The sequence below is a fragment of the Fukomys damarensis genome, unplaced genomic scaffold (genome assembly GCF_012274545.1).
Source record: "Fukomys damarensis isolate Sample0158 unplaced genomic scaffold, DMR_v1.0_HiC HiC_scaffold_9, whole genome shotgun sequence".
NCBI classification, from domain to species: domain Eukaryota; kingdom Metazoa; phylum Chordata; class Mammalia; order Rodentia; family Bathyergidae; genus Fukomys; species Fukomys damarensis.
The window spans coordinates 38888059-38911550 of NW_022900921.1; positions in this window are offsets into that span (position 1 = coordinate 38888059).

Consider the following 23492-nt stretch of genomic DNA (forward strand, 5'->3'; position numbering starts at 1 on the left):
TCTTGATAAGTTTATCACTTGGACAGGTTTTGGGATAAGGTCTGTCCCAAGTTAGGGAAAGATGATAGAGGGAAGAAGCTAAAGTGGGATGAGAATCAAGGACCTGTTGTAGAGTTGCTGACATAGGAGATTAAGATGTGGCAAAACTGGCTTGGGAAGTAGATGTGACCTGTTAATAAAACCCAAGACACACGGACAGAACAATTCCCAAAGCTCTGCTTTGCCCATGGACTTCTCATAAGAAATGGAGCAGGTTTTCAATAGGATGACCTAGATCTGACATCAGCCTGACGCAAAGTATCCCAGGATTACCTCTCAGGACCATCAATCAGAGTGGAATTCTGGTAGTAGAGAAATACTGTGCGGCAGAAGCAGCATAGAGAATAATAAGTTGGAATTTTTCATGTGTCGAATATCTTTGTTGCTAAGGACATGTACTTTTATTGTTGTGCTATTAGTGTGCATCAGGCTTATTAAGAACATGAATTTCAAATGGTATGAAATTTATTATATGCTAAAAGACTAAGGACAGATTGTGTTAATTCTTTAATAAATACTCAAATCAGACAACTCAAACAACTTTTCAGCATTCAGCTTTTTCAACTTTAGATTTTAGTGAAGAGAGCTTAATGCTGGATTTCCACTACTCATGCCTTGACTTTGTTTTAATAGGCCCAATTTAGTAATGTTATTGATATTTGGAATCACCATGTCACAGCAATCTTGGATGTGTGCTCCTTTTGTAAGGGTGACCAACTTCATTGAAAACTAAGTAGAAGTAATATATGCCTTTTTTATACATAACACCACATTCACTACTTTCTCTTTTTGTTTGAAAGACTTGACTTATTCTATTCATCATAATGATGAGAAATAAAGCATGAGTTAGATATGCTGAATCTGGAAGTTTTGAGGCAGTGAGTGGGTTATTGGGAAGCAGGGCATGACCTCTTGGATTGAGAACAGGGATTTTGTAATCTATCTCTCTTGGAGCCTATGGTGAAGTGAAATGTAGCCACATAGTTCTAGAAGGCATGAAGGGATTAAAAACAGCCCAAGAACACATGTGCTCCTGAATAGTAGGAATGAGTGTGGTGATATGAAAGTGATACTTATTTCTTAGGTGGATTGCAGTTTTACTTATTGATAACCATAATGCAAGGTGAATTCAAAGTGAAGTGACTCAGTTTTCCACATCAAAAAATTGATCAAACAGGTCTCTTGAATTCTTTCTGTTAAATCTGTGTACAATCCTATTAGAATTGAGCATGGGGCAAAAAGTATAGGGTAAACACAACATTTGAGCATCAATGGATGCAAAACCAGACAGATATGAATTTAAGTCCCAACCTATTATTTCTTCTACTGAGGTCTGTGCCTTATGAAAGTAATTGTATGAACCTAAGTAGATGGGCTGAATATCATTAGGAAGCAAGACTTTGATGCTGTGAGGAATGCACCCCTGTTCCTTGGTCCTTTTTATCTTAGATAAAAGAATTCAGTGGAGATGCATACAGGGCCATCCAGTATAGTCAAACTTTATTGTGAAGCAGATGTCTGGCTATTTATGCCTTCAAAGGCATCTGCACTCAGTTGGAGTTTGAAGAACTTTTCATGGGCCCAAGAGTTACTCCTTGGGTTTAGGGAAGTATAGATTATCATTATTTTATCCACATGATATATAAGGTTATTGATGTTTTTTCTTGGAGGTTACCTCCAATTGCAAAATTTGTCTCTTTTTTTCAGATGATCAGTGTTCCCTCAGGGAGAAATTGTAATCTAAGTCAGATCTCAATCCAACATTAGAGGGTCTTTAAATGATGTTATTTCTGATATCAGTGGGCTACTGGCTACAGCAACTAGGAATGTAGCATAATTCATTTTAGAGATAGAAATCCTCCATCTTTGGATCTGAGACTTAATAAATGATTAAACATCTATTAAACACACTGAAGTCTTTGATTCTTCATTGAACTCTAACTGGCAAAGCATGCTACTTGGGATTCCCTTTGCCCCTCAGGCCCAGTAATGTACAACTATTTGCTTAAAATAAGGATTACATGAAACATATACATAGCTTCTGGTTTAGTGGTTTATACACACTGTGTGCTCAGTATGTATAATCTTTGTCATTTTTCAGCATTGAAAGGTATAGATCTATGCTGTTAGCACATCTCATTTTTATCATTAATTCTTATTCCAATAACACATCCCTATTATAGACAGCTAAGTTAGATAGAAATTAATATGCAGTCAAACAGGAATTGAGCCCTAGAGGAAGTCAGCACAGAAGATGAAACATACCAAGATTGTGGTGGGAGGTGAATCTGAAGACATCCAGGCCTCAGGATGAGACTTAATAGCCCCCTTCCAAAAAACAGCAACTTGAGGTTATACTGTAATTAGCACCACCTGTTCCAATAGGCCCGATAAGCATCAGATGCACAGGTGGGTTAGCAGATCATTTGGACCCATCCCTTTCCAGGAATGCCTTTGTTCTTTCCATACAATCTTGTCACATGACTCTTCCCTTTTCAATCAATATTAGCTAAGTAACTATGTTTGCAATCATATAGGTTGTAGTTTAACCCATGTTTTATCCACTTTATGATTTTGCTGCATAAATAACTTTTGACAAAGAGCCTCAGTGGCCATCCTCTCAGGACCCCTCCTGGAAATTCAGGAGCTAATATTCTCCTTATTTCCAATAAAACTGTCCTAATTTACTCCTTTGGTTTGTGATTTCATTCCTTGATGTTGTAAGACCATAAATTTGGCACATTTGACATCTAACAGGTTGGGAGTTATTTTTACTGTAACATTCCCATTGTAGACTAGTCATCAAATATAAATAAGCAAAAAGAATAAAGAGAATAGTTACACATTTGTTTCTTTGGGATATGACCACAGTTATCACACTGTATTCCTTTCTATGTACTAAGTACAAACACAATTGTTGATAAACATAAATGTTTATATTTTTCATAAATCTTTTAATCTATTTTCAATAAAAGGTATAATAAAATACACTAAAGTTTGAATTTTACAATAAAAGCATATTATCATTATTCCCCTCAAAACACTCCCCTTGTTTCAAATACACCTACTATTCTTTTTCAATCTCTGAAGTATTTTTTCTAAATCTTTTGTGTCTTTAATTGTGCTACCTAGGTTTCCTCAGTGCCTGAAAGGATTAAAAATGTTTACCTGTCCTTGACACCTTTAGCGTGAGGGACAGACAGATTTTACATAATACCACATACAGTGAATAAGGTGGGTGAGAACACACCATAAATTTTAATTTGACAGAAATTTCTATAAATGTTTAATTTATCAGAATGATCAAAATTTATACTAAAAATTTACTACAACAAAATGCACATTACCATTAATCCCCCCTTAAAATAATCCCTCTCTCTTTGAACACACATCCCATTTTTTGTTGGCCATGTGTCTTTTACTGTAATAAGGCTTTCCATTTAAATATTTTTGTACTTTTTTATCAACCCTTATATGTATGCAGAATATTTACTGTAAAATATTTGGAAAGAGAGAGAATAATGGATCCCCACACAGCTTCTGTTATATTATAAGGTTAGCTGTTTTTGTTTCATTTATTTCCTCTCCTGTTTTTTCTTTGTTTTTGTTTTTGTTTTTTTCAGAGAGATGCAGTACTGATAGCTTGAAACAGGAGAAGGAGGCTATTAACCAAAGAATGTGTGGTCTCCACAAAGATGGGACAGGGAATGGGCTCTCCAAGAGAACTTGTAGAAAGAGATATAACTGTGTAGATATCTTGATTTTAGCTCAAAAGACTCATGACCACCTTCTAAATTACAGCATTGTAAAATTTTGTTGGTTTAGGTCACTAATTTTTTTTTAATTTGTTACATTAGCTATAGAAAATCAGCATGGTTAACTTGTGTAATATATGTTCCAGCCTGACTTTGTGTGTTTGATTATTTATGGTGCCAATGAACTTTTCGTTTTTCTCTGAATTTATTGCAATAAAATTTAGCTCTAGAATCTCGAGTGTGTTAGAATTAAACACTTTTGAGGAAACACATATATGTGGAGTCTTAAACTGTATATTACTTGTGGTCATCCCTTCTGAAGGGCCCAGGCAGAGGCCTGAATCTGAAAACTGACAGTTTAAATTTATTTTATTCACTTACCCACCAAAAATAAGAGAGAAGCCCATACACATGGAAAAATTAGTTTATTCAAAATTTGACTAAACTAGGAGCTAGTCTACCATCCTCCAAAACACAGAAATATTTTAACTTATAGGAGGACCAGAACATGTACATTTCCTAAACTATCTAATGATTATATATATAATCTGAATCAATTACTTCACTAGCAGTTGCAATATACTTAAAACATTTCATCATACTATGTATATCTTTTACAATTTAACTATAAAGATTTTTCTCCTATGAACTAAGGTGGTTCAGTTACTCTGAAATAATTGTACAGAAAAGTTAGGATAAATGTTTAGTAGTTGCTGTTTAAATATCAATTTTCAGAATGAGGAATTTATGCCATTGTTATACTGATTGATTTTATGGATTTCTTTCTTTCTTTCTTTCTCTTTCTTTCCCTCTTTCGTTCTTTCTCTCTTTCCTTCTTCACATCTTAAGACATTATCATAAATTCAGTTTTAAGAAATTTTAATGCATTTTATCATTTTTTATTTGTTTATATACTTCATTGCTCCATCTTTGGCCCCTTCATTCTGGTCATATGCCAGAATGGAAAGACCCAGATTCATTTTTAAATTATTTTCTATTTTTATCAGTACATAGTAATGAGTTTCATTGTGACATTTTCATACTTATATATAATGTACTGTGACCATGTCTAACTCCCTATTACCTTCCTTTCCTCTCTTCTCTCCCTTCCGCTTGACCCCCCTTCATTTTCTCCCTTCATTTTTTCATTTCTACTTTCACATTGTCTTTTCCCCCACAAATTCCACATATGACAGAAAATACACGATACATGCCTTTATGAGTCTGGTTTATTTTGCTTAACATGTTGACCTGCAATTATACCAATTTTCATCAAGTGGCATATTTTTTAAAAATCTTTATGGCTGAATGATTCTATTCTTTGTATATAACACAGTTTTTTTAATCTGCTTATCAGTTGATTAGCACCTAGACCTATTCTATAACTTAAAGCCCAAATTTTTGATAGGTTTCCCTTTCAGTACTAGCAGGGTAACACAATCTCATTTCTGTATTTTATATCCCAAATATGTAATCATTCTTCTACAATTATATATTTGTACATATATTTTGTGGATGATCATATATTTTCTTAGTATGTTCTAATTCTGCACCACTGAGTAAGTATATTATCTTTGCATTTTTGCATGTGTTTTCTGAAATAGAAGCTGCATTGAAATTCATTTAACTTTTGATTGTCAACTACTTTACAGAGATATCAAAATTTTCAGTGAAATAGCCATATTCATTTAACATCAGCACATTTTGAGGTACATTTTATGTGTTAGGTATTATTTGAGGCATTATAGAGACAAAAAATATAATGCAGAACCTTTGTTCTTAAGAATCAAACATTGAAATTGAAATGATAAAAATACAACATCTCTTAAGGATAAACAGTAAATATTATAATAAAGGAAATGTGTTCATTGATGTTTTTTGACTTATTCAAAAAATAAGTAAAGCACACTCTCAAGTTGCCAAATTTCAAAATAAATTATATTTAGAAGAGAATTAATTCTATGATTACTAGCAGTTATAAAAATCTTTTCAAAAAATATTGTCAAAGAAAAAAGTATACCAGGCAAAGTTAAACAAAGAACTAAGTCCTCTCAAGACACGAGAAATATTGAATTACTGCTTGAAAAAAGGGCTGACAGTGGTGGGCAATCTATGTATGGCACATGTGCTATTAGCTTCTTTTTTTAAGACAAAAAAATGTTAATGTATGAGTTGTTTTTTTCTAGATTAAAACCTCAGTGTTCAAGTTTAATTGCACTGTTGGCACTTTTGTGATAATTGTTGTTTGGTTGCAATTTGGGCACTAGTTCCAAAAGGTTCACCATCAGTTGCACAGTTTTTAAGAGTTGGAGTAGAGTGATGGGATCTTAGGGAAGGCTCATTGGCGTTACTCAAAGGAAAAGTAAACTTTCTACTATTTTATGACAGCTGGAACAGGGTGCTTATCAAAGTGAGGCTTGCAGTTACTCAGAGACTGCGATATAGAGGCCCTGTGTCTGGAAGAGCTAAATTTCAAAGAGAACTTTCCCAGGTACCTGAGTGAGACATTATCTGGGCCATAAGGCTAGCAAGAGGGTGATTATACATATCAAAAGAGAAGATAAATAACATTAAATAAGTAAATGCTTAAAGAAAAAGGAGGTCCGTAGTTAGTCAGAGAGAACCCTGTCTGAAGTTAGTCATATTGAAGAGAATATTATTATTTTAGTATTTCATAAAAAATTTAATGAAATTATTTACTAAAGAATGGAATAATTATAAAGGGAATTGAATTTCAACCATCACTTCTCTCATAACATCTCTTCTTTTAAAATCTTTGTTGTTTTTCCTGATAATCTGATGTGATAAATACCTGAAGACACAAAGAAATGACAATGCAAACTGATTGCAAATTGAACATTTTAAAGAAGATAACAAAAGTGAAATTAAGCTCAAGTTACAAAGCCACTAGCAAAATTATAGCAGATGGGAGCCAATTAACAATAAAAGGAAAGAAACCCTACAAATATTGAAATAATTGGGCTACATTCAAAAGAGACTAATTAGAATAATAGCAGATTAGGAAGAGTGAAAATTTAATGGATGTGTTTAACAAAAACATAATAAGGATAAATTCAAATATAAAAATGATTAATGTGGATTTGTACTGTAATATAATTTGTCAGGAAAATGTATCTTACATATAAAATGTTAAACTTATCTAAAAAGAATGTTCAAGGATGGTTAATAAAGCTAATGTAAAATGAGGATATTTCTGTAACTATAATTTAAATTTGTAAAAGTAAAATTCTGATCAATCTTTTCATTCATTTTTTCATAGATTTTTTTATCCATTTTATGTGAATTTTCTTTTATCCATAGAGGGACTAAAAATTTATTATTTTCCAAATTGAAAAATTTTAATAAATACTGATATTTTGTGGTCCTAAGGATTGAATCAAAGGCCTTCATTCTGAGCTGCATCCCAAATCCTTTTAAAAATTTTTTCAAGCAAGGTCTCCCTAGGTTTTCAGTCTGGGGGAGAACTTGCAGTCCTCTTGCCTCAGCTTCTCATAGTGCTGGGATTACAGATGTGCACCATCATGCCTGGCTTACATTTTAGTTATAGGTGTGTGATAATGGATGAACCAGGAGCTATAATAATTTCTCTAGAAAGTCAAGTGAAGCTATGCTTTTTATTGGCTAATGTATACCTGCACTAAGCAATGATGTATATGCAGCAACACAGGCATTTGCTGAAGTATGCAAATAAATACAGGGTGGTGTTTGGGGCAGTAACTGAGTTGGAGTAAAACAGAAGTGATACCCTCCCAGCACAGAAGATGGAGAGAGTCTCAGGCCCTAATCCATGCCTTGTTACCCTCTGAAGGTGAAGGCGTGTCCTTTCCCCTGCCTGCTCTAGCTAACAGCATGTGATGCATGCCCTCTCTTCTCCCCTCATCTTATTGCAAAAACCAAGAGCACTGTGTCATCAGGGGAAGGCCAGGATATCTTGGAGGCTGAGAATAGCCACTGCTCCATACATTCCACTAGGAAGAAATCCCCTGAAACATGAAGCCATACTCATGACTAACCCCTAGCCCACCCAGTAAAGCCAAAAAAGTTAGAAATGCCATGGAAAACATGAAATATTATATTTCCCAACCTGTACCTGTGATATGCATGGGTCCTGTTTTCTAGAAATGGAAGAATGAGTCCTAGGAATGATGAAGGTTAAAAGTAGGAAGACATTTATTGATGGGAAAGCTCCTGAGGGGCAGGAGGGTCCCAAGTGGGTAGCCAAGGACACCAAAACTTCTTTACAAAGAAGTTTTATAGGGTGAGACCCACATGGATACAACGTGGCCACAGCCATGAACATCGCATAAGGTTAGGAGTACAGTCGCTTAGGTAACGGTGGCCTAATTGGGAAGCAAGTCATGTAGCAAGTGCAGACGGAAAGAACAAGGATTTTCTTAGGAGGCAGTGGGTCCAGAGGTCTCTGGTCATCCCCTGGGTGGTCGATGCCTTTCTATACTTTACTAAGACCAGTTTTTTGAAGAAGTATGTGGGTCCAGTCACATTGTCTCTATTTTGAGGCCTGGTTTTTAGCTGATGTGCAATTGTTGTGTGTTTTATCTTTGTCTTGGCCCTCTTTAGGACCTAGCCCTATCTGACTGTCTATGATGTTTTTACCTAGCTCATCTAACTATAATAGAGCCATGCTTTTATTAATGGGCCAGCCTGATTTCTCTGTTAAAGATATCCCTCCTTCAGCTTTTCTTCTCAAATCGAAGTCCTTTCACCATCCGCTTTTTCTCAATTAATGATTTTGCCTGTAGATTCATGGTGCTGTTTCAGCTTGAATTTCTTTTGTCACTAATGCAAGTTTCCCATGTGTGACCTGTCTTAGGAAAAGTAAAGGATGCTGCTGATAGATTTTTAATAATTTATAATTTTACTTCTTAAAAATTATATATGACAAAGAAAGAAAAAAATTTATGAAATTTGCTTCTATATTTACTAAAATTTGGATTGATGTCTCATCTATTTTTCTCACTAGAATGTTTTTGAGGGGGGACTAGATGATGCCATATTTATTTTTGTGTTGTTACCCTTGTATAACTCAATGATTTACAAATAAAAGTCATTTCCATCTCTTTGTTATATTGAACTGAAAGGTATTTAATTTGCACAATTAGAACTTACAATGATTTAATTCCAGAAAATTTCCTCTTTATGCTACTTTAAAAATTTCTCTAATGGTTATGAATCTTCTGCCAGATAAATAAATTACACTGATTAAATTAAACATAGTAGAGTTGTAATTTAATTTTTCTTCTTTTAATAAACAATTTAAGTAGTAGTGCTAGTACTTCTTTCTCTTCTGTTTCTTTCTTTCTTTTAGGACTTCCAGTGCTATACAGAAACTAAACAAAATTATCATGGTACTAAATGGCAATAGTATACTTGTGAATCAAGCAGAATAATTTCAGCTCTTTAAGACAGCAAAAAGCAAAAATGCATCTTTTTTTTGTTTGTTTTTGGTTTTTGTTGTTGTTGTTGTTATTTTGAGACAGGGTCTCACTTTGTAGTTGAGACTTACCTGGAACTCACTATGTAGCCCAGGCTGGTCTCAAACTCACAGCGATCCTCCTGCCTCAACCTCCCAAGTGCTGGGATTACAGGCATGCACCACCACGCCCGGCTCAAAAGTGTATCTTTAATTCAAACACCCTGCTGTGACCCTCTACCACATCCTCTCTACCAGGTACATTTTAGCCCTCAGTAGGAAGTGATTTCACAAAGATCTTAATAATCATAGTCAATGTCTCAAGGGCTTAATGGCAACTCTCAAATGACAAAAATAGTTCAAGTTTCCTCAGTGCTCTTCCATGTTATTTAGGAAGTTAATATATTAATCTGGGCTTGTATTAGATTAAGCCCTTTGTACTCACACCTATCTGTTTATCTGGTTATCTCTCTATAATAAATGCCTGCTAAGCCTGAAAAACAATATTTTGACTTAAAGAAAATTGCATTTATCACTTTTGCCTTTAGGAATTCTTTTTTTAACATTTTTTTTATCAGTACATTTTAGGTACACAATACAGTTACATTCATCACTGGGATCTTGTTCCTTTACATGATATATCTTGGTCCTTATTTTTTCCTCATTCCCCTAGCCTCTCATCTGTCCTCCTCCCTTCACTATTTACAAAGACTTTCAATTATTTTTTCCTTTTATCTTATTTTTTTCTTTTCCCTTCTTAACTTTCCCCTACCCCTCCCATTTTCCCAACATCTTTAGGCCTCTTCTTATTACACGTATCAATTATAAATTTTGACCCTTATTTATACTTTTAGTCTATCACACCAGAGAAACTATTCAGTATTTCCACTATGCATCCTATTAATTTCACTTATTTATGTCCTCAGTGTACAACCACTTAGCTATAAATGTCTTTAGTTTATCACTCTTTATGATGGAGTAGTACTCCATTCTGTAAAGAAAACCACATCTTCTTTATCCAGTCTCCAGTTGATGGGCAATTGGGCTGTTGTTGCCAAATTTTAGCTATCACAAACTGTGTGGCTATAAACATGGGTAAGCATATATCATTGTGGTAAGAGTTTATTAATTATTTTGAGAAGATATCCAACAGGGAAATATCTGAGTCAAATGGGACTTCTAATAGTTCTTTAAGCTATCTCCATAATGACTTCCACAGTGGTTGCACCAGACCCCCCTCTGACCAACAAGGAAGAAGGATACCCTTCTCCCACAACTCCACCAGCCTTTGTTATTGGTTGATTCCTTGATAGCAACCATTCTTTCTGGGGTGAAATCTCAGTATTGTTTTCATCTTCATCTTTCAAATGACCAGTAATGTCAAACATTTTTCATGTTTATTTGCTAAGTTTACTTCTTTGCCTGAGAAATGTCTTTTCATTTCCGATGCCCATTTTTGAATTGAGTCTTTATATTTGGGGAGCCTGATTTTTTTTTAGTTATTCATATATTCAAGATCATAGACTTTTGTCTGAGGAACAATTGGAAAAAAAAATTTTTTCCCACATGGTAGGCTGTCTCTTACCTCTGATTGTGGTTTCTCTTGCAGTACAGAAGATTTTTAAAAAGATGAGATCCCATTTGTTCATTCTATGTGCTATTCTAAGGATTTGTTCATAAAGTCTTTCCTAAGAAAACTAGCTTATCTTCTAGGAGGTTTAGTGTTTATGTTTTAATCTTTAGATTTTCTTTTCAGCTTTAATTGAGTTTATTGGTACATTTTAGGGATACAGTACAGTTACATTCATTGTTGGGATCTTGTACCTCTACATGACAAGTCTTGATTCTCATTTTTTCCCCTTACCTCTGCCCTCCCTTCACCCCCTCCTCCCCTCCCCATCTACAAACACTTTATTTTCATCTTTTCATTCTCTCACATTTTTTTCTTTTCCCTTTTTACTCTTTAATCTTTAGATATGTAATCCATTTGGATTTTAGTTTACTGCATGGTGAAATAATTGGGTCTAGTTTTAATCTTTGGGAAGTTGAGATCCAGTTTCTCCAGAATCATTTATTGCCAGTACTATGCTGTTTTATCACAGTGGCTTTGTAATATAGTTTCAAATTGGGTATTGTGATACACCCTGCCATATCTCTGTTTTTCATAGATAGCCTTTATCAATAGCTTTTGCTATCCTAGGTCTTTTCTGATTCCAAATGAATTTTTGGATTGTTTTTCTAGTTCTGTGAAATATACTGTTGGGATTTCAATAGAGATTATGCTTAATCTGTATAGCAGTTTTGGAAATATGGCCATTTTCACTATATTGGTACTTCCTGCCCACCCAGGAACAAGGGATGTCTTTCCTTTTTCTTATATTCTTTTTGATCTATTTTTTCAGAGTATTGTAGTTCTCAGTGTAGAGGTTTTTTGCTTCCTTCATTAGATTTGATTCTTAGATATTTCATTTTATTGAGTGCTATTGTGAAAAGGACTGTTTCCCTTATTTCTTTCTCAATGCATCTGTTGTTTGTGTACAAGAAGGCTATTGATTTTTGAGCATTGACCTTGTAATCCAGCTACTCTACTGAATCTGTCAATTAAGTTTGAAGTCTTTTGGTGGAGTTTTTTGAGTCGTCTATGTAGAGTTTCATATTGTCAACAAATAATGACAGTTTAACTTCTTCCTTTCCTATCTTCATTGCTTTTATTTATTTCTCTTGTCTAATTGCTGTAGCTAATTTTTCCAAAATGATTTTGAACAGGACTGTTAGTGGATATCATTAACTTGTTCAACTTTAGCTTGAAGGTTTTCAGTTTTTTATCTATGTTCATTAAGGAGACTGGCCTGTAGTTCTCTTTTTTGATTGGATTTTTCTCTGGTTTTGGAATCAAACTAACCCTTGCTTCCAGGAAGGTATTTCGAAGTATTACTTCCCTTTTAATTTCATTGAAATATTGAAAGAGTAGTGGCAATAGTTCTTTTCTAAATGTCTTGTAGAATTTAGCAGTTAAGCCATCAGGATGTTGGCTTTTTCTGTCGGTAAATTTTTAATTACATTTTCAATTTCACTGGTTGTGACCAGTATGATTAGAATTTTTATATCTTCTTTGTTCAACTTTGTTAATTCATATGTTTCTAGAAATCTGTCCAATTCTTCTGTGTTCTCCTTTTTATTAGAGTACAGTTTCTCCCAGTAGGTAATGTTGATCCTCTGGATTTCTGCTGAATCTGTTCACTTCACCTTTTCATTCCTAATTGCATGGATTTGAGCCTTGTCCTTTCTTTTTTTGATAAGTTTGGCTAAGAGTTTGTTGATTTCATTTATTCTTTTGAAAAACCACCTCTTTGATTTGTTGATTTTTTTTTTGTATCATTCTCTTAGTCTCCTTGCATTGGTTTCTGCTCTGATCTTTATAATTTCCTCCCTTGTATGAGCTTTGGGTTTGTCTTGCTCTTCTTTTTCTATAAGTTTAAGATTCAGCATTAGGTTGTTTATTTGAGCTTGCTCTGTTTTCCTAGTGTGGGCATTCACTGGTATAAATTTCCCTCATAGAACTGTTTTCCTTGTTTCCATTAGATTCATTTTGATTAAGTTGTTTTATTGGCATTATCATTTATTTGTAAAAACTGTCTATTTACTTCTTTAATTTCCTCTGTGACCCATTGGTTGCTCAGGAGAGTGTTATTCAATTTCCATGTGTTTGTGAAGCTCTTGTGGTTTCTTATGCTATTAATCTCCAGTTTAATCGCACGATGGTCTGATAATATACACAGCATAACTTCAATTCATTTGCATTTACTTAAACATGTTGTATGAGCTAGTATGTTGTCTATTTTGGAATGATCTATATGCAGCTGAAAAGAATATATATTCTGATTTTTGTGGACTGAAACACTCTGTAGACATTTCTTAAATCCATTTGTTCTAAAGCTTAATTCAGTTCTAGTATTTCATTGTTTATTTTTTTAATCTAGATGACCTGTCTATTTGTGACAATAAGGTATTGAGGTTCCCCCTCTACAATTGTATTAGTGCTTATTTGGTTTTTTATGTCCCTTAATATTTGTTTTGTATAGTTGGGGGCATTAGCATTTGGTGCATATATTTGTATGACTGTCATCTCTTCCTGATGGATTGTTTCCTTTACCAGGATGTAGTGAATTTCTTTGTTTCTCTTAGTTTTGGTGTGAAATTTACTTTGTCTTCAAATAAGATAGCTACCCCTGCTTTTTCCCAGGTTCCTGACACATGGAGAACTGTTTTCCCTCCTTTTACTTTCACTCTGAGTTTCTTTTGGAACTAGGTCCATTTCTTGTTCTCAGCATATTTTTGGATTTTGCTTCTTAATCCATTTTGTTAGTCTATTTCTTTTGATTGGTGAATTGAGGTCATTAACATTGGTAGTTATAACTGATGTGTATTGACTTAACATCACCATGCTATTTTCCTGTTGCTGGGTCTTTTTATCCCCCCCCCCCCCCGTTTAATTCCTAGCCTTGCCTGCTGGATTTGCTCTGTTGGGACTTCTTGGAGTTGTGATCATCATTGTCTTTTTCTGGCATATTATTTAGAATTATTTGGAGAGCTGGTTTGTGATTCATGAAGTCTCTCAAGTGTTGTTTGTCATAGAAGCATCTTATTTCCCCATCAATTTTGAAAGATCATTTTGCAGGATACATTGTTCTAGGTTGGAAGTTGTTTTCTTTTAGGGCTTGAAATACTTCGCTCCAGGCTCTTCTTGACTTGAGGGTTTGTGTTGAAAATAATCTGTTGGGATTCTGATTGGCTTTCTTTTGCTTGTGATTTGTTTCTTTTCTCTAGCTGCTTGTAGTATTTTGTTCTGTTTGGTTTCAAGGATTTTTTTTATTACAAGTCTATATGTAGATTTTTTGGCGTTGTGCCTAGTTGGAGACCTTTATGACTCACTTATATGTATGTCAAATTCTTTTGCTCTGTTTGGGAAGTTTTCCATCACTAATTCTCGGAACAGTTTTTTTTTATATCATTTGTAATTTCTTCTGATTTTTCATGAACTCCTATCAGTCTTACATTGTTCTTCTTTGTATCATCTAGGAGCTGTTGGATTGATTTCTTATGTTCCCTTACTATTTTAAAGAGATCCTTCTTTTCATGTTCACTGATCTCCATCCTGTCTTCTATATCTGATATTCTGCCTTTATATTTGCTCAGCCTGTTATGTGTACATTCAACAGAGTTTTTAATCTTCTGGATATATGCCTGAGTCTGTTTCATGGATTCCATTTGTTTCATATGTTGGGCATTCATGGTTTCCATTTCTTTCCTATCATGGGCATTCATGGCTTCTATCATGGTCCTGAGCTCATGTAATTGTTTTTTTGTTTGTTTGATTTTCTGTTTATTTATGTTTCTGTTTCTGTTCTAGAGTCTCAAATGTGTTATTCGTTCTGTTCCCCATCTCTGTAGTTATCTGAACAATTATTTCTGATTTGAATTTTTTTAGAGCTTCATTCTTCAGGCTTATTTCTTCATGTGCTATCATTTCAGGGTGTCCTGGTGGTTGATTATTAGACTTTTCCATCTCATTTCCCCCAGAATTTGCCTTTGGTTAGCTGAAAGTCTGTGTTTGTGCTTGTACCTTTCTTGAATGTCTTCTCATTTTTATTTTTGTTGTTGTTACTGTCCTTGGTTAGATACCCATGTTAATACTTTAATCTTGCAATTATAGCTTGTCTTTTGGTTTTGAGTCTCTAATGACTCTGAGGCAATCTCATTTTCATTATACCAGGAAAGACAACTGATTAGGTTATTCACAATACCTTAGCCCAAGTGATACAATCAGAAACACAAAAGCATCAAGCACAGCTTAGAAAATTACAATTTCTGGTAGTTACTAATCTATCACCTTTCACTGTTCATATTAAATCAAAATCAAGTCTGCAGTTCAGGACAATCACCTTTATACACTCTGTGCCTCTGTGGTGTGAATCCAGGTACCATCACAGCCAGGAGGCCAGAGGTATGAGGGGAGTCTTATTGGGGGCTTGTGTACCTGCAAGACTCCCCCTCTTACACAGCTGCTGTCCAGGTTGGCAGCTTGAAAAGGAGCTGCAGGCTTTCTCGACATAGTTCCACCTCTTTTGGGTCTGCTTCCAAGGTCAGGGGGCCAGGGTGGGAGCTGCAGGCTTAGGAATTCTTTACATTTCCTTTCTTGCAGAACATCATTCTTATTAAAGTCTCAATAAAAATATGTGCTAATTTGAAGGTTCTGTATAAATATATATGTGTGTGTGTGTGTAAATTAGTGTCTTCAACATTTTTAGAGCATTAGTAAATATATTTTTAATTAAAGAATATTTTATCACTAAAATTGTTTCGAATCACTGGTGCACAAGGATACCTAAAACAGACCAACTGCGGTTTGTTTTATTGGTTTTAATTTATTTATCAGAGACAGTGTATTCTCTTAGTGCTTGCTTTGAACACTGTGGCCTTGATGTGCCACTAATTTGGCACAAGGCAGTGTGTTAGCTAACAGTAAGTTAGTAGACCCATTTGGATCTCTCTCTATGCAAGGATGATGATCTCTGTCATTGTTTCTCATATATTAAATATTTGTGTCTAAATTCTCTCACCTGTGAAATAAGACAACCAGAGTTAATAGTTTCTAAAATTCAAGCTCTAAAATGATACTACTTAGTGTTTACTAGAAAGAATATCTGGAATGCATTTGTGTGAATGAAGATCACATTCAGAGGTGTACATAGCATAATGGTGATGCTGGAAGCATGGGCCATGAGTTCTAGCCACTGCACTGTCCTACCTCTTAAGAAAAATCTCTTAATATTTTATCTTAATCAATCATTTATATTATCTGTAAAAAGAGACAGCTGGACCAAATAATTTTAATGTTTCTTCTTTGTCTAAGTGCCCTTTAAATCTGTATGTACTTGTTAAAATTCATATAATATTAAGTATATTCTTCATTTTATATTAGATAAATTTATTTACTATCAAAATAGTGTCAGTAAAAAATGTGAGTAGTATGAAGCAATTGTAATAAGTAGTATAGATGAAAAAATTGAGACTCAAAAAGAGTATTATTTATTCACTTCATAATTAATAGGAAATTTTACATCTATTATACAAAGTTAAATTTTATTGGAATTTACTGCATTATACTTGAGCATAGCTCCGTATAAATGTGTTGTCTAAACAATACTGTTTTACACCATTTTTAGAAACAGTAGTGTCTTAGGTTGAGATGCTGTAACAAAAGTACTACAGACTGTGTCTTAAACAATAAATTTCTATTTCTCAAAGTGCTGAAGGGAGAGTCTAAGACCAAGGCACTAACAGATTCATCATCTGGGAAGGACACACTTTTTGGTGTGCAGGCAGAATCCTTCTTTCTGTATCTTTACCTTGCTTCCAGCAAAAACTCTACTCTCTCTTCTTACAAAGATGATAATTCCATCATTTGAACTCCATCCACTCCCAGGATTTCTAAAAACCAAATTACCTCCTTAAAGTCCCAACTCTTCATTCCATCCTATCAGGAATTAAGATTTTAACATATGGATTTTGAAGGGATATAAGCATTCAGTCCATACATTGTAAATAACTTTCTAAACCTGGCTGGTCTGGCCTCTTCTAAGGATTGGGTTCATACTTGTAGACATCTCCATGATTGGACAGCTGCCAGTGTTCCCAGGGTTATGCCCCCCCCCAATCTTTCCCCATGTCCCCTGACCTGGGCTTTTGTACTGAAGTCCTTGAAGTATTCAGTATATTTGCATTATTCAGCTAGGGTTGCTACGATAAAAATGGTATAGACTGATGTTTCTGGTATTAAACAACAGAAATTTTGCTTTTAACAACAGGAGAATCTGGAAAGGTGCCAGCAAATTTAGCTTCTCCTGAGATGGCTCTTTCTGGCTGGAATAGCACCTTTACATCATGGCCTCACTTGGCTCTTTCTCAGTACACTCAGCACTCCCTGAGGTCACCTTCTCTATGTACAAGGGCACTGGTCTTTTAGATTAGAGTCCACCCTTATGACCCTAGTCAGCCTTCATTTCCTCTTTAAATTCCTATTTTAAAATCCTGTTATATTGGAAGGAGGTTATACAGGTATTTGATATATGAGATTTGGTGCACATGATTCAGTCTTTGACACATACAATCTATCTGATACCTCATGAAACTTGATTAATCTTTAAACTTGCTCTTTTCTTTAAGTCTTATTCAGGTTTATTCTTCCTGAACAAAATAATTTCCTATATTCATTAGTTAATTAATGTGGTTCTACTTACAAATTTTCTAGAAAAGAAAGAAAATCATTGAGCATGACTTTATGTTAGATATTAACAGTTTAGATTTTATCTTCCTAAGATCCCTTCTGGTTCAAAGGACATCTGTGAAGAGGCTATAGTATAATGTGCTCTTCAGATCCTTGTGAAATTGAAATGACTAAATTTTCTAACATAGAAGCCTATGACATTTACAGCAAAGAGAAATGCTGACTAAAGTGGGCTGAGGCAGTCTGCAGAGGGGCCTGATTTCAGAACACCCTGAGGGTGGATGCTCACGTGAGAGTGCGGGTGATGAGTGAGGCAAGTGTCATGCACTGGTGAGAAAGAAAGGGTCTTGGGGGGGAGGAAGTGGGTGGGTGGAGTGATTCCATCCACAGTTTATACCCTCAAGCTATTTCTGTTATGTTGGGTCATTTTTTTTATAAATGATTTTCTTGCCTCGGCACTTTCATGTAAGAACTTACTATTCACTTCCAAGGAGCCTAATTCTGATCCACTGGTCTAATCTGTAGTTGGCTTCCATCAACAAACATAGTGTACTCCTTCATTACCTAAAGTCAAGAAAACCTGTAGTTGCCAATCTTTCCTTGCATCATTTATTATTGCACCAGTATGTTAAGGATGCTGAATTGAGACATTTTTAGTCATCTGTTTAACAAGCCACTGTTTTCTTATTTGTTTTTACTAGAATCCAGAGATTTTTTAATGGCCTGAGATCCCCACTGTGAGCCTGGCCCTGGCTGCTCTGCCCTGAGGCCCAGATCCTGTCCTATTCCTTGTGAGTTTTTCAGCCACAACAATCTGTTTGTTTGTTTTTGTTTTTGTTTTTTTCTCTCTCTGTATATAAAGCACTGAGCATACTCAAGAAAATTATCTATTGGGTTTCTTTACTGTGTCTGTTGTCTATTCTTATACATCAGAATTAAAATTCCATTTTGACAGAGATTTATTTTAAGTGCTGTAACTTTAGGGTCTAGGAGTACTGAATAAAATAATCACTTTTGAATATATAAATATGATACAAATTAAAAGATAGTAACTTGTTTGGATGCAGAATGAGATCTTAGAGTTCATTTGTCTTATTTGTCTTAAGTGACTTATTTTAACAGCATAGGTCTTGATGATGTAAACATTTCATGATCATATTTATTTACAGAATTGCATTGGTAATAGTCTCTGTGTGGGCACAATGATATCTTCATTTTAAAACTGAGTCTCAAGGAATGCAAAATAGAATATAAAAAGCAAAGAAGAAAAATAGGGAAGAAAGAGGATTAAAATCAGACTCATATTCTGCTGCTTTCTGTATTTTCAGCCATGCCAATTCTTTTTTATCTGTCTTGAAAGAAGTACCTTCAGATTTCCTGGAGAGGAGCATAGGCTGAACTTTCCTCTTTTTAGGGCCAGGAGAATTCTGTGCACGAGACACAGGTGAAGGAAACAAGAGGCAGGAACTCTGCTGAGGACTGAGCCTTTCTTTCCTATTTAGATTACAATGTGTTATTTCTTTTCATTAGGCAAATAAAATATTTATTTAGAGAATTATTTTCAAGGTATTCATTCCACCACTTAATCTTTTTGTACACAATGGCATGCATCTTCTAGAACTGATTTGTGATAGCACAGCAGAGAGAAAAAGACTTGATGCTTTCCCTGCAGGATTGCTTTGTGTTACTGTAACTCAAAGCAGAAGGACCAGACAGCACAGCAAGGGGCTGGGCATGCAGGAGGGAATATATCAATTATGTATCAGAGAAAGGGGTTCAGTTAATGACCTTGGAATATACAGCTTTATTTACACACAAAATATCGGTCTCCCCACACTTTGCACTCAACCTTGAAAACACAGGCTCATTAGTCAGACAGAATCTGCTGTAATTAGTCTTCAAATCAGCAACTCCACTGAGAATGTGCCCCATTCCAGCTATCTGGTATCACACAGCTCAAAAGAAAGTTATGAGGGCCAGTGATTTGGCTCAGTGGTTCTTCAAGGGCCTGAGTTCAATTCCCGGTACAAAAAAAAAAAAAAAAAAAAAAAAAAAAAAAAAAAAAAAAAGAAAGAAAGAAATTTATGGATCCTGATTCCGGGGAAGACTCATTGCAACCTTAATAAGCAGGATATTACTCTGAAAATCTTTTCCATTCTCACTGGGGCATCATCTAGACATGAGTAGCCTGGAAGATTCCTCCTTCCTTGTGGAATTGCAGAGGAAGTTAAGTTTGGATCAAAGAAGCAAGGGGAGTTAGTTGGTTACTGCTTATATCTAGCTGTATAGAGTAATGTTGATAAATAACATCTTATTGAGTTTGAAAATCCTTATTATATACCTTACTTTGGTCAGTATTCTATACTATTAAATAGATAGTAGCTATGTTTTTGTCTTGGTATTGGTTGCTACTAATTTTACATTACTTATGGTATAAATAAGATTCTGCTAGATAGGCCACCTTGAGCTCAGCTGAAAGGGTTAATAGTGCCTCACACATGACATGTACTACTCACTGGGCCTCATAGCAAAAACATACAATTAGATTTTACTTGAAACACTGACAAAGTAATGGATCTATTTAGAGAGTAGCCAGAAGAGCAGGGAAAGGTCATCCATGGCTTCTACAAATGACACAATTTTAAATTCAAAATAGGATATCAGTATGCAAAATAACAAAATATAAGATTTGAAGTTAAAGAAATTTATAGTATATAAAAGTAACACTAGATGGCAAATTTAACATAAGAAAGAAGTCCTAGTAACTTAACTTCATGACATCATAAGTACAAGCACACTTAAGTAATGCCAAATTTTACAATTTTAAGATAAGCTTTGACATCACACAGACAGAGAAGGAAGTCCAAGCCCGAACTCAGAATCAATTATTGTCCAGTGGACTCATAGGATTCAGGAGCGCTTATGTTCATAGTTATAGTTATAGGACTGAATGGATATGACAGATGGAAAAGGCACATGGAAAGGGAATAGCACCCTGGTGTTCCCTCCCAAGCAAGTCTCAGCAGAAACTTAATTTTCCAGCAGTGATACGTGACAACATATGTGAAGCACTGCCCACCCGGAAAGCTCACAGACCATCAGTGACCACTGCCCAGGCAGGCAGGCAGGCATTGAATATAACTCACACATAGACCCTCACTCTCCCCACATTCAAAGAAAAGTTTGGTGTCTTGCATAGATTATGCTGCTGGCATAAACCATAGTCAAAGTGGTATAGCCTGGCCATGCCTGCAGGCACAGAAAAATGTTCATTCTAGAGGCAAAGGCTTCCAGAATTTCAGAGCTCAGTCTTCAGAAGCCAGCCAAGAGGCAGTTGGTGAGGGAAAAGCTTTTTCTTGGGAACATACAGAGTTTGAATAACCTAGACTTCCTAGGTTTGTTCCCCCTTTCCTGAAAATTATAGAATCTCAATGTGGAAACACTAAAATCACTAAGTAGAGAATTAGTCTTCAAGAGCATGTTCAAGTCATTCTAATGCTCTCTATATTGATCAGGGTGACTCTTTATAACTTTAGTGAACTGTGGTGTAATGTAATGCTACATTTTTGCATTTTTTAGATGATAAACTAAATTATATTATTCTAAAAATGTACCTGTCTACATTCAGGTTTATGTACATTTATCTATACTTCTATTGAATGGGTTCACTTTTTAGTCTGACTACTTTAACACAAAGAGCTCCAACTCCAAAGACATCACCTGCAGTCTTTTTCTGTAGCTATTTACCAGGTGTATTTTATAAACTTCCATGTTTATCTAAAAATAGTCAGGCCATCTTCAGATTTCCTGATTGTATTATGGTTTAATCTTTATTTGTTCCTTCAAAATGGATCTATATTGTTTTCATTAAGAATAAAGATTTCAAATAAGTAAAAGATTTCATAGGTATAATTCATGTTTTCAAACTTTTTGAAAAATTGATTATAAAAAACTAATTTGGTAGCAAAGATTATCTAGAGTTACATACATTATTTTTTCTAATTTATGAACTATAAACATTCACATGTTTTCTATCAAAAGCATTAATACTTATGAATAAATCCTGCTGCCCCAAATGCCAACAGCAGTATTATATAACATATAGGATTTTTGCACTGAACTGTCACATTAAGAGAACATTTCTGAATTGAGTTCTGAATCGCTGAAAGTTTTTTGATCTTTATAAAGTCTCTGTTTAGAGCTGCAGCATACCTTTGGTCTCATTGTCTAATGCAGGACATTCAACACCTTCTTAGTTTTTGTAGCTCATATTTTTACTTTTTTTTTAGTTTATTGGTACATTCTAGCTATACAGTACAGTTACATTCATTATTGGTATCTTGTACCCTTACATGACAGATCTTGGTTCTCATTTTCTCCCGTTGTCCCTGCCCTCCCTTTGCCCCCCTCCTCCCCTCCCCATTTACGAACACTTTATTTCCATTTTTTCATTTTCCCATTTTTCCTTTTCCCTTATTTCCTTTCCCATATCCTTCCCACTTTCCCTACACCTTTAGCCCTTTTCTTCCTATTTCACATTGTCAATTATCTCATTAGGATCTTATGTGCTATTATAGTTTTTCACACGAGAGAAACTATTTGGTATTTACACAGGTGTGAATTACTTATTTCACTTAGGAGTATATCCTCAATATGTATCCATTTTCCTATGAATAAATCTAATTATATTTTTATATTTATAAATAATATGCTGCACTTCTTGAATTTTCAGCTATGAACAATGATTACCAAATTATTAAATATGAAAATAGAAAATTATTTTTTAATCAAATGATTACTCTAGTATATTTTCAAAGCAGTTATATTATGGGGTTTTTTGTACTTTATATCTTTATTATTTTTTAAATCTTTATTAAGTTTATTGGTACACTTTAGGTATACAATACAGTTACATTCGTCATTGGAATCTTGTACCTTTACATGACTCATCTTGCTTCTTATTTTTCCCCATTCCCCAGCTCTCCCTTCACCCCCTCCACCCTTCCCTGTTTACAAAGACAATGCTTCCATATTTTTCCTTTTCACATATTTTTCTTTTCCTTTTTCCCTGTCCCTCCCACTTCCTCTACTCTTTTAGATCTTTTCTTCCTATTACACATTATCAGTTATACATTTTGATCCTTATTTACACTTTTAGTTTTTCACACCAAAGAAACTATTTGGTATTTACACATGTGTAACTTGTTAATTTCATGTAAGAGTATGGGGTCAGTGTGCATCCACTTAGCTATAAATATCTCTAGTTTCTCATTCTTTATGGCTGAGTAGTAGTCCATTTTATTTTAAAAAAAATTTCTTTATCCAGTCTCCAGTTGAGGGGCAATCGGATTGTGATAATCTATATAGACAATTTTCATGGAATTCATGGCACTTTCAGGCTTTCCTACCCTCTGCAGGTCTAGCACAATACTAAAGCCTCTTTTCAGTGTTAAAATAGTGTAGTCTCTCACTGTTGCCAACTTCTGTAGGAACTCAGACTACATCAGCAGAACCATGGGTTTTGATAATTTCTTTCTTGGAGGGGAGACAAAGTAAGGCATTTATTTATTTAATGTTGCATTATTTCTTTATTTTGGATTGACCCCAGGGCCTCTGCATGCTAGGCAAATACTCTACCACTGAGGTACATCCCCAGCCCAATAACATTTATTTATTGCAATTAAGTATCCTTCGCAGTATGATGCTTGTCTTCCATTTTTCCTGGAGTGTAGTCTGGGAAAGTCCTTATCCCTACAGATGTCCAGCTGCCACTGGCAATGCTTCCAGAACTGTTAGGTCTTAGCAGCTAGAAGCAGATAAGTGGGCCAAGTGTCAGGATTTGACAAAGGCGGAGCGACATGCTAGACTCTATGTCAGGTCCCAGGTCATATTCCTTTTACAATAATACTACATTTTTTAAAGGAGAAGTTCTGGTTTTTAACAACAAAATTAACCAAAA